We start from the raw sequence: 12,860 nt of genomic DNA, 5'->3' as shown, positions 1-12,860 counted from the left end.
GGGACAGAATCCATGCCTGGCACCTCACAGGTGGTCAAGACGCTGACGTTAGAGAGGTCATGGTTATTGGGTAACCACAATGCTATTCTGCTAAAGGAATAAGGCAATAAAATGACTCTTAGTTACATGTTGATGTACCCATAGGTCAGTGCACCCGTCAGCCATAATCAGATACGATTTCTCTCGCAGTAGATGGGAATTAATACGGAAACTGACAACCGCGCATTTGTGCCGAAAGTGAGAGAATTTGGAGCACTCAGCCCTAAGTATAATGCCATCTTCAAAGTTTTGAGGCTCAGGAAAATCTGCCAAAGAGTAGGGGAAATTTTTAAGATCCAACGGGAATGAAAGACAATAGTCTTCCAAACACATTGCTCATGTACATGTGAATTCAGAGAGACTGAGGTATCTGTGTATACCTGTACAGGTTCAGGAAGAAAATGGAAAGTCCCAACAGTCAGAGGATGGCGTGGGCAAGATCTCCCATCTCTAAGCAAAAATATGTCTCCAATTTACAATTCCTTGCAAAGAAAACTTTACTTTCTCTGACAGAGTCTCTCTCAGTATAAAAGGCACACTTAAGAGTAGGTCCTATATCAGCAGTAGATGACCACCATTTTTTAGATATTTTTAAAATTTTTTTCTCATTTCTATACTGGTACATTTTTGCACCTTCTAGTCTTTTGCATATTTACTATGTTTTCTGACTTTGTGTTTCCATGGCATGTGTACATGTGTGTTTCCTGTGCTATTCTTCTTATTTTAATTGTCTGACATGCCTTTTTCCATGTTTGTTTTCTAAGAGAGAAAGGCATTAAGAGGATGGGAAGTACTGAAGGACCTATTGAGGAGGGGATTAGAATACATTGCATGAAATTTCAATATAAATGAATACAATGAATTTTTCTTAATTTTAATTTGGACAGGATAAAATCTTGAAAATCATATTTTGAAAGAATACAGGTAGACAGCTATACTTGTTAATTTTAGTATAATTATAAGTTAAATATGTCTTAAATTTATTTGTGTTAATATAGGTATTTGTAAAAATGTTATAGCCATTTTATTACTTACAATGTAGTCTCACCTGTGTTCTGAGTCCTACTACTTGGAATTGCAACTTTTACATATCTTTTGTGAAAAGGAACTTTAAACTCATGATCTTGGTAAACATGCCTATCAGGATTCATTCCAAATAAAAACCTTAAATTTATCCTTGTGTTATAAGAATATTTCTGCTACTAACAAGGCCTATAGTAATTCCAAAAATAAAATATTCCACTGTAAACTTTTTAGAGGTTGTTCATCCTAATGAATCATTTTATGGTTTATTATTTTCCTGTCATATTTGAACATTAAGCTATGTTTTGAAAGGAAATATCTATCAAAATCTATTTAAATTTCATAACTAAATTAAACTTTTATTTTTGATAGTATAAATATAATTTTATATAAATGAGTAGCATTTTTAGGTTTCATGAAATATTTATGGACCCAGAAATGCCATTTTAAGGAGCTATGAATATTTAAATATATAGAGTATGCTTTTATTATTCCTTTTGATATAATCCCCCACACACACAAACACATGCACCAAAAAACACACACACTTTAAATTGCACACTAAAAATGACAAATGTATTGCTGTGCACAAAAATATAAAAGAGAAGTTAATGAAGTACCACAGGTTTATTTTTTTTTAAAGCAAAATTTTGTTTTATTTTTCAAGGTAGCCAGCTTGCATCTCTTTCTATGGTGGAGGAAATGAGATGCCAACCAGACAAAATTAGAAGCTTTAAAATAGCAGACCATAAGGTTGAAGGCCACAAATTTCAGAATTTCCATGATTACTTAAAGTCATGCAAAGTACAGAGAGAAGCAGTAACTATATATTTTAAGGAAGATACATTTAAATAAGATAAGACAGGACACTGGGTTTCAGGGTTACAGGGTCACAGAGTCTGTCAGTTATCCCATGGGATGAGGGATCTTTAAAACCTTAGGACCAGCAATTAGCAGACATAGTAGTGGAGGTTTACCTCCCCTTTTCTGAAAGTAGGGCTCAAGCACTAGTCATGACATTCCCAGTCATTAGAAGTTCCTTTTCAGGACCTAAGGTTTTTTTTATTATTATTTAAACTAGAAACAAGCTTGCTTCACATGTTAATCCCAGCTCCCTCTCCCTCACTTCCACACCCATCCTTCCCAAACCCCCAACAAAACACCCAATACCCAATCCACTATCCAGGGAGGGAAAGGCCCTTCATTGGGGATCTCCAATGTCTGTCATATCATCCACGGCAGGGCCAAGGCCCTCCACCATGTGTCCAGGATGAGAGAACATTCCTTCATGTGGAATGGGCTTCCAAAGTCCATTTGGATGCCAGGAATAAATACTGATTTCTTACCTAGGGCCCCAATTATTGCCGAGGCTTCCTCACTGACAGGCACATTCACAAGGTTTGGATCGGTCTCATGCTGGCCTCTCAGCCATCCATCTGGGGTCCATGAGGTCAGCTCTTTCTGTGGGTTTTACAAGCCAGATCTTGACCCCTTTGATCATACTCTTCCCTCTGTGCAACTGGGTTCCAGGAGTTCAGTTCAGTTTTTAGCTGTGGGTGTCTGCCTCTGCTTCCATCAGTCACTGGATGAAGACTTTATGATGGCATACAAAGTAGCCATCATTATCAGGAAAGGGCATTTAAGGTAGTGTTTTCAATTTTAGCTATTCTGACAGGAGTGATATGGTATCTCAGAGTTGTTTGATTTGCATGTCCCTAATGGCTAAGGATGTTGAGAGTTTTCTTAAGTGTCTACCAGCCATTATATACTCCTCTATTGAGAATTCTCTATTTAGTTTTGTACCCCACATTTTAATTGAATCCCTTGGTGTTTTAGAGACTGGCTTCTTGAGTACTTTGTAAATTGTGGAGATCAGCCCTCTGCAGATGTGGGGTTAGTTAATATATGTCACGACTGCCTTGACCAGCAAGGAAGATGCAATGCTCGGACTCTTCTTTAAGCAGTTTATTTAGGAACCTTGAACAATCTTCTGACCCCGGGGAGTGCCCGCCCACACCTTAAAAAGACCCTTTGGCGGACAACTCTGGTAAGCCATGTGGCCACAGCAGACAGGTCCACATACGCGGAAGCAAGCCTAACCTTCAGCTCAAGCCAAATATGGAGTTTTTTTTATCACTGAGAGCACCTGCTATTGGGCTAGCAGAAGGCGGAAGCCAGCGCCATCTTAAGGGTGCAGCACTTCGCAGCTCTGTACAAATATCTTTTCCCATTCTGTGGGCTTCCTTTTTGTCTTGTTGACTGTTTCCTTTGCCTTACATAAGCTTCTCAGTTTCAGGAGGTCGCATTTATTGTTGATCTCAGTGTCTGTGCTATTGGTGTTATGTTCAGGAAGAGATCTCCTATACCAATTAGATTAAGGGTACCTCCCACTTTCCCTTCTAAGAGGATCAATGTGGCTGGATTGATGTTGAGGTCTTTGATCCATTTCTATTTAAATTTTGTGCATGGAAACAGATATGGATCTATCTGCAGTCTTCTACATGAAAGCATCCAGTTATACCCACACCATTTGATGAAGATGCTTTCTTTTATCCAAAAAAATCAAGTGTTCATAGGTGTGTGGGTTAATGTCAGCACTTTCAATTTGATTCCATTGGTCTACCAGTCTATTTTCGTGTCAATACCAAGCTGTTTCCATTAATATAGCTCTATAACAGAGCTTGAAGTCAGGGATGGTAATGCCTCAGGAAGATCCTTTATTGCACAGGGTTGTTTTGGCTTTCCTGGGTCTTTTGTTTTTCCATATAATGTTGAAATTTTTTCTTTCAAGGTCTGTGAAGAATTGTGTTGGGATTTTGATGGGAATTGCATTGAATCTGTAGATTGCTTTTGACAAGATTGCCATTTTTACTCTGCTGATTGTATCTATAAAAGAGCATGTAGATCCTTCCATTTTCTGGTATTTTCTTTAATTTCTTTCTTTAAAGACTCAAAGTTCTTACTATGCAAGTCTTTCACTCTTTAGTGTTATCTCAAGACATTTTATGTTGTTTGTGGCTATTGTAAAGGGTGTTGTTTCTCTGATTTCTTTCTCAGCCCATTTATCTTCTGTAAATAGTAGGGATACTGATGTTTTTCAGTCAGTCTTGTATCCTGCCACTTTGCTAAAGTAGTATGTCAGTTGTAGTACTTCCTGTGTAGAGTTTTTCTGGTAACTTATGTAAACTATAATCTGCAAATAGTTAAAGTTTGACTTCCTCCTTTCCAATTTGTATTCCCTTGATCTCCTTTTGTTGTGTTATTTCTCTAGCAAGAACTTCAAGTACAACATTGAAGAGATATGGATAGAGTATACAGCCTTGTCTTATTCCTGTTTTTAGAGGAATTGCATTGAGTTTCTCCCCATCAAGTTTGATGTTGGCTGTTGGTTTACTGTATTATGTTCAGGTGTGTTCCTGTTATCGCTGATCTCTCCAGGACCTTTATCATGAAAGGATGTTCGATTTTGTCAAAGACTTTTTCAGCATCAGTGAGATGATCATTTGTTTTTTCTTTTGCTATCCCATATGGTTGGTTACATTGATAGATGTTCATTTGTTGAACCATCACTGCATCCCTGCGATGAAGCCTACTTGATCATGGTGGATGAATTTTCTGATGTGCTCTTAGATTCGATTTGCTAGTATTTTATTGGGTATTTTTGCATAAATGTTTACCAGGGATATTGCTCTTTATTTCTCTTTCTTTGTTGTGTCTTTTGGTGGTTTGAGTACCAAGGAAATTGTAGCCTCTTAAAAAGAGTTTGGCAATGAAACTTCTGCTTCTATTGTGTGGAACAATTTGGAGAGTATTGGAATAAACTCTTCTTTCAATTTCTGGTAGAATTCTACACTGAAGTCATCTGAACTTTGTAACCTGATTTCTTTCCCACCAGCTGCCTGGGTTCCTCCACTATCTCTGCCCCCATGTAACTCACACAACACTGCATTAATTATGAAGCTGTTGGCCATTTGCTATGGTTACTTAATGGCTAGCTCTGACTTAATTATTAACCTATAATTATTAATATGTATTTTTATAAGATCTTATCTTACCGAGAACACAGCCACATGTGTCCTCTCTTCCAGGGTCATATGGCAACTCTCAACTCTTGACTACATTTCCCAACATTCTGTTTCTCCTGTCTTACTTCCTTATTGGCCAACAGTGCTTTATTTATCAACCAATAAGACAAACATATACGCAGAAGGACTTCCCCCATCAGAGCCTGAGCTTTTTTTTTGGTAGGGAGAATTTTGATGACTGCATCTATTTCATTAGGCATTATAGGTCTGTTTAAATTGCTTATCTGTTCTTGACTTAATTTTGGTAAGTGATTATCTGGCAAATTGTCCATTTCTTTAAATTTTCAAATTTTGTGGAGTACAGGTTTTCAATGTACGACCTGAAGATTCTCTGGATTTACTCAGGGTCCATAGTTATGTCTTCCTTTTCATTCCTGATTTTGTTAATTTGCGTGTTCTCTTTCTGTCTTTTGCTGAGTTTGTATAAATGTTTCTACCTTGTTGATTTTCTCCAAGAGCCAACTCTGCATTGTTACATTGATTCTTTGTATTGTTTTCTTTGTTTCCACATTATTGATTTCAGTCCTCAATTTGATTATTTCCTGGTGTCTATTCCTCCTGGGTGAGTTTGCTTCTTTTTGTTCTAGAACTTACAGTTGTACTGTTCATTCTCTAGTGTGACTATTCTCCAGTTTTTTTATATGAGCACTTACCGCTATGATATTTCCTCTTAGTACTGCTTTCAAGGTGTCACATAAGTTTGGGTATGTTGTGTCTTCATTCTCATTAAATTTTAGGAAGCCTTTCTATATTTCTTCCTTAAACCAGGAATGGTGCAATTGTGCACTGTTCACTTCACATGAATTTGTAGGATTTCTGCAATTTGTGTTGTTGTTGATAAGATACAGGGGTTATTCAATTTTTTGTACCTGTAGAGGTTTTTTGTGTTTCCAAGAATATGGTTGATTTTAGAGAAGGTCTGTGTGGCACTGAGAAGAAGTTATATTCTTTTGTGTTTGGATGTAATGTTCTATAGATGTCTGTTAAAAACAATAGTGTCATAACTTCTGTTAGTTCCTTTATTTCTTTGTTAAGTTTCTGTGTAGTGGTTCTGTCTAGTGGTGAGAGTGGGCTGATGAAGTCTCCCAGTATAACTGTGTGAGGTATTATATGTGATTTGAGTTTTAGTAATGTTTCTTTCACACATGTGGGTGCCTTTGTATTTGGGGTATAGATGTTCAGAATTGAGACTTCATCTGATGGACTTTTCCTATGATGAATATGAAATGACCTTCTTCATCACTTTTGATTGATTTTAGTTTGAAGTCTAATATGTTCAATACTAAGATGGCTTCACCATCTTGTTTCTTCGGTCCATTTGATTGAAAAATCTTATCTCAACCCTTTACTCTGAGGTAATGTCTGTCTTTGAAGTTGAGGTATGTTTCTTGTATATAGCAGAAGGATATCACTTCCATTAGTCTGTGTCTTTTTATAGGCAAATTGAGACCACTAATTTTGAAGGAGATTAAGGATGATTGAGTATTAATTCTTATTTGTTTTTGATTTTTGGTGGTGGTATTAGTGTTTATTGATTCAATCTTTTTTTGGATTTTGGTAAAATTGGATTATCTATTGTCTATGTGTTTGTGAGCATAGTTGCCTTCTTTAAGTTGAAGTTGTCCTTCCCGTATTTTTTGTAGGGCTAGATTAGTGGATATGTATTGTACAAATTTGTTTTCTTTTTTTTTTGTTTTCTCCTTCTCTATTGATTGAAAGCATTACTGGGTATAGTAATCTGGGCTGGCATTCATGGTCTCTTAGTGTTGGTAGAATATCTATCCAGGACCTTCTGGCTTTCAGAATTTCCATGAAGAAGTCAGGTAGGATTCTGATAGGTTTGCCTTTATATGTTACTTGGCCTTTTTCCTTTGCTGCCTTAATATTCTCTCTTTATTCTGTATGTTTGGGGTTTTGATTATTATGTGGCAAAGGGACATTTTTGTGGTCCATTGTATTTGGTGTGCTGTAAGCTTCTTGTACAGTAGGCTTGTCTTTCTTTAGATTGGAAAAGTTTTCTTCTATGATTTTGTTGAATATATTTGTGGCATCACAACAGGGTTATTACTCCATTATGTTTATTATTCCTTGAGACTGAGTTTTGACACATGTTCACTTAGACACAGCATGTCACACACTATTGTATGAACACAATTATGGGTACATATGACCCACTTATTCTTAACTGAGAACAATGATTTTTCATCTCTATCTTTTGAAGAAGGATAGGTAACTATTGGAGGATCTTTGGGATTGTCCTGCTTTTCTATTTTCTAGTCTCTGGGCACCTTCAGTTCTGCAATGTGGTCATAAAAGAAGTTGTCCCTTCCTGTTCTGGACATGGAGACACTTTGTTCTAATGACCACTCTCTGGGCCCTTATGTATCGGCAGTGACGATAGAGGGCATTTGTTGCCTTCACATATGTTGGGTCCGGAAACTTCAAAACCAAAACAGGTCTGGGATTTTCTCTTTGATCTCTGAGAGTAATAGAATGTTTGCATGTTGGGAATATCTTTCCAGTGGTGTCTACAAGTGTGATCACAATCTTTTCATTCCGCACCTCACTGTTTTCCTTTTAAAACTTGTTGTAGGTAATAAATACATACCTTAACTTAAATTTGTTTTATTGCAATAATGTTTGCTATCATCATTTCACAAAACCTAGAGATCTCTTGAAGTATTAAATTTTGTAAAGGGAAGCCTTTTCCTTGAGAGAAGCCTTCCCGCCAGCCTGGTTCTAGACCCGCATCAGTCCCAAATAAGCACACAGGAGGCTATATTACTTATGAAGCTGTTGGCCTTGCTTGTTTCTTACTGGCTAGCTCTGACTTAAGTAATTACCCCATAATTGTTAATCTAAGTATTTCTCTTACCAGAGAATAGTTCTGAGCTTCCTACCCCATGGCGGTTACATCTCGACTCTCGTGTTTCTCCTTTCCAGAGTCCACCTGGACTCCTAGTCCCTCCTATCTAGAATCCTATTGGCCCAACAGTGCTTTATTGACACAGGACTTCCACATCATCTCCTCTTTTCTGTCTAAATAAAAAGAAAGGTCATAACTTTAACATAGTCAAATTATATAAAAAGAACAGTTATCAAGTAAGAACATAGTTACAATATTTTGTCTATCAACATTTAGCAAGATTTAAAGAAAATATCCATCCCATCCTTGTGAGTCCAAAGTTCTATATGTATCTTATCTTTTATCATAACTAAGGAAAACTATACCTATAACTATCTGTCTTAAACTCCATCAAAGACCACAGAAGGATAATATATAAACACTAGGGTTGACAGAGACATCTTGCTACCTGCACAGTCAACCAAAGTTCGTCTGTAACATAGGGGCATCCATCTTAAGTCCATAGGCCACAGTGTGTCTGGAACACTTCTCAGCAAAGTAGGAAATTTCAAACTGTCCATCTGCATCAGCAGTCTGTCAGTCATTTTTCTGTGTCCTGCAGGAAGTCTCGTAGACTCTTCCATGAAGCAGGAACCCTGCAAGACAGAGTTCAGTAGTCACTTTCCTGTGGGTCCTGCATGTCCAGATTATACAACAACAGTCAAGCAGTACAGGCAAGAGCTTCCCTTTACAATTAAAGTCTCAGATGGTGGGTTGTTAACATAGGGGGAACTGAACACTGGAAAGATCGTCATTAGAACTTTATGCCAGACATTTGTCAGCATGCATTTGAACTTTGCCTTCTTTCTTTCTTTTATTTGTTTGTTTGTTTTTATTTTTTGCATGAAGAGCAGAGCACATGGTTAAGATTGAGCACAGGCCTTCATTCCAATACTATAAACTGGAGTTAAGGTCTGAAAGTTACTGATAAGACAGAATGGTTCATCAAAGGACTTTCCTTGAGTCTGCATACATTCCTGTGATTCAAATAGAGATGAGACTCCAATTAGTCTCTAGGGTCCTGGCATAATGCCTTAGTGATAATGCTATAGGAAAATATATGGATGGGTGACAGATAGTTCTACTCCTTGCTTGGTCATTAGGTGTGTGTTCCCTTATTGATAACCTGGAGAACGTGGAGATGTGGCAGGGCTTTGGTGAGGACAAAATATTTTAGCTAAGTTCCATTTTTGTATGTTTTCCGTTTGCATGTTGGAATGGGGATGCTAACAAGTGTTATCTAAGACATCAAGTTACTGTGTGCTTTCTTCTACAGCATCTGTTTGTCTTTGGAGATTGTCATGAAGACCTGGTGTAGAAGACATGCCTAATTACTTCTCTGTCATAAGAAAAGTCTGGATGCTGTATCACATAGCTTATATTTCTATTCTTCACTCAATCATTATCTGCAACTTGTGCATCACTAGCAAGTCCAGGGTATCAGGAGAAGAAAGACAAGATGTCCAGCTGTTTGTACTAAGAGAATGCATGTGCTGCCTTTATTGCCAGGAGAGAGAGAGAGAGAGAGAGAGAGAGAGAGAGAGAGAGAGCCTGCACGCATGCCTTTATTGCAAGTTCTGAGAGGTCTCTGTCTTGTAAGAGGGAGCAGTCTTATATACAGCACAGTGGAAAAACCCAAGTGGAAGAGAGCATGTTTTCCTCATGCTAGATATTGATGTTAGTGGGGCAATGCAGGGGCAGTAAGCCAGGACTACAAAACAGGATGCACTTGTGGCTATCAGCTGACAAACAATTCAGAGACTGTGGGGGCTAGGCCCCAACAATTATCATACCCCCCTACAGCTTGTTTAGAGGCCTATTTTTCTTTATAGCCTCAGGATAAAACTAATTCCAATATTTACCATGCATCATAGGTGGGAATAAAAATAATTAATGTGTACTTTTATAATAATGGGTCTGGGAAATACAAGGCCTACATTAATGGACTTCTCATCCCATCTGTGTGCACAAGGAGAGTTGATAATTTGCAGATCTGTTCACTGTCATTGTTACCCAGGAATCTTAGACTACACTCAATGTAGCTGCAGGGGAGTTGGAAGCACTGGTCTGAGAATTCAACTCTTTAGGGCCTTCTTTCCCTGACCAGAGTTTGAACCACTCGCTTGTGCTGTTTTCCCTCAGGACTTTGGTAACTGTTACCACCATGTTATCCTTAGGCATCTCACAATAGCTTGCCCACCATTTCTAAGTGAGCTGTGGACTGTGAAAGGGAGAGGGAAAGGAAGCAGGAGTGCTGTGCTGTCGGGCGCTTGCTTCTTTGTGGGAGAGGGAAGGGAGAGGTCTGAAAGCATTTAATTTTCCATTGTGTTAAAGTTCAGGGATTATAGACATAAACCAATTGTACCTTCTGACTGGAAGATCACCAATTGTTACCTGCATGAATCAGAGAGCACATGCTGGTAGATCTAGCTTCTTGTTTCCCAGAACAAAGAAATGCCGCAGTAACATACAGTGATAGAAATAGAGACAGTTTATTAAGAGAAAAAGTTACTCCCAGGAAGAAAAGTGGGCTAGACAGCTGGAAAGTTCTGAGCTCAAAAGTGCTGTGGCCTGGGGGTGTTGGCCCTTCATAAGTCATTTGCAAAACACAACACTTTCTCTCACATTTGCATATCATACATTTTTCCTTAGGTACATGCCACAGCCTGAGCAACTGTGGGTATCAGAGGGACCCAGAACGGAGGGTAATGGTAGGCAAAAACACAATACTCTGGGTTCCCTTCAAGAATGAATTATCATTATTTTTCCCATTGTAGTTTACTCATTGTGTATCTAACCACTACAAAGAGCACTGGAAACAGAGATTGATCAAACAGCGTTTTTGAATTCATCTTTTGGCACTCACTCAACCTATGTGGACTCATTTTGCCCTGGAAGACATTAGCCCTAGGCTCTATCTCCTGCCTGAGGTTTTCCACATTCAAAAGGCCACATCTGGGGTGAGGGTTGTACATCCTAAAGATCTGTAGACCATCTAGACCCCACAGGTATTCTCAGTCACTTGCAGGCAGCTCTGCTAGGGATAAGTTTCTAATCTCCATGCCAAATGACGTTTTCATGTTAGTCTTGTCTCTCTCCATGCCCATCTGTCCCTCTTCACTGAATCAAGCTAAAAGGAAAGAACAAGCTCACCACCCAGGGAACATCTTAGTCCACGGAGTTTCCATTTCAAAGGAACCATAACTTTTCAAATCATCAGCCTCAAAAGGCATGTTCAACATGCAAGCACATGTAGACTATTTCTCATACAATCCACAGTATACACAATCTATTGTGGATCCCACGCAAGCATGTGTAGATTATTTCTCATACAATCCACAGTCTACACAGTCTATTGTGGATCCCATGTGATGTTTAAATGTGCACACAAATTGTTTAATAGTTACCTTGTATTCGACATGTTTGCCTTATCACCATTCATTTGTTTAGGACAGAAAAAAATTCAAGTCCAGTCTACCAGTGTTTTAAAATGTTGTGAGTACATATTATTTCTTTAAATATTTCAGAACAGTTATGTTTTAACCCAGTCTAACATATGCATTTTTTTTGAAAACTAGAATTTCCATTCCTTCTGTTGGTTGTGTCAGCTATTATTCACTGTATCTTACAACCATTTTTCTTTTAAGGTCAGCCCATGATGGTACACTGAATAGAAGCTCACCTATATAAATATAGGAAGCTTAGGGTGTGTTGTGTGTCTTCCAAAGGCATTTGTGCTCACCACAGTTGACTGTTAGCCCCTCAAGGCATTATATTGTAGCAGACCACTTCTTTGGATTTTTCCTGAGAACACATATTTGTTAAGAAAAGCTTTCCTTGAGAGGAGCCTTCCCGCCCGCCTGGCTCCAGATCCACATCAGTCCCAAATAAACACACAGGAGACTATATTAATTATGAAGCTGTTGGCCTTGCTTGTTTCTTACTGGCTAGCTCTGACTTAAGTAATTACCCCATAATTGTTAATCTAAGTATGTCTCTTACCGGAGAGGTTTCCGGGCTTCCTACCCCAATGGCGTTACATCTCGACTCTCTTGTGTTTCTCCTTCCCAGAGTTCTCCTGGACTCCTAATCCCTCCTATCTTGATTCCCTATAGGCTCAGCAGTACTTTATTGACATAAGACTTCCCCGACACATATTCATTATTAAAATCATGAGTCTCAATGTGACAGATCTGTTATGGATATAAGTACTGTGCTCAGGGGAGACAAGTCTCCTTGTCTTCATTCCTGAGAGCGTTGATTGGTTGATTGGATCTTTTCTCCAGCACCAAGTGTGGTTCTTACTCCAGCTCCATGCTATGTATCTGTAGGACTGCTGTACACAGGACCAATTTGGACACGTCTTTGCTACAGTCTGTGCTCAGTAGAAGAGTGTTGTTGGTTACTCTGATATTAGTTCCTAGCACAGGCTCATACACAGTCTTCACTGTTTTCTCTATTCCTTGTGCACATGTTGCCTTATTGAATGTTTTTACCTATTTCTAAGAAAAGAAGATTATAGAGACAGTATTTGGGTACTCCTTTCACTATGTATTCTTCGCTAGATTTGAAATAGGTCTCTTAATTTCTATAAGAATAACATTTTAATTATCTTCTACAATTCTAGAATTTCCATTATTTTAAAGCTTAACAAGTATTTAAGATACTGGACACTTGGCTAATGTCTGTATTAACATTTCAGTTACTCCCCTAGACTTACTTATCTTGTAAATGTTTGTATTCATTCACCTTTGCTGGCTAAGGCTCCATTTTTTGTGTTTGTCTCCTTTGGTAAATATTTTTATTAA

The 12,860-nt window shown here is 38.2% G+C and overlaps 1 protein-coding gene across 2 annotated transcripts in view; it reads left to right on the top strand.

Moving 5' to 3' along the window:
* The window catches only part of Ncam2 (neural cell adhesion molecule 2), a 390,993-nt gene that overhangs the window by 225,672 nt on the left and 152,461 nt on the right, over nucleotides 1-12,860 (top strand). The window lies entirely within an intron of this gene.

This window comes from Mesocricetus auratus, unplaced genomic scaffold (genome assembly GCF_017639785.1).
Source record: "Mesocricetus auratus isolate SY011 unplaced genomic scaffold, BCM_Maur_2.0 Super-Scaffold_100008, whole genome shotgun sequence".
In the NCBI taxonomy this organism is placed as follows: Eukaryota; Metazoa; Chordata; class Mammalia; order Rodentia; family Cricetidae; genus Mesocricetus; species Mesocricetus auratus.
The sequence above is the reverse complement of the archived record's forward strand: the minus strand, read 5'-3'. Positions and strand labels throughout refer to the sequence as shown.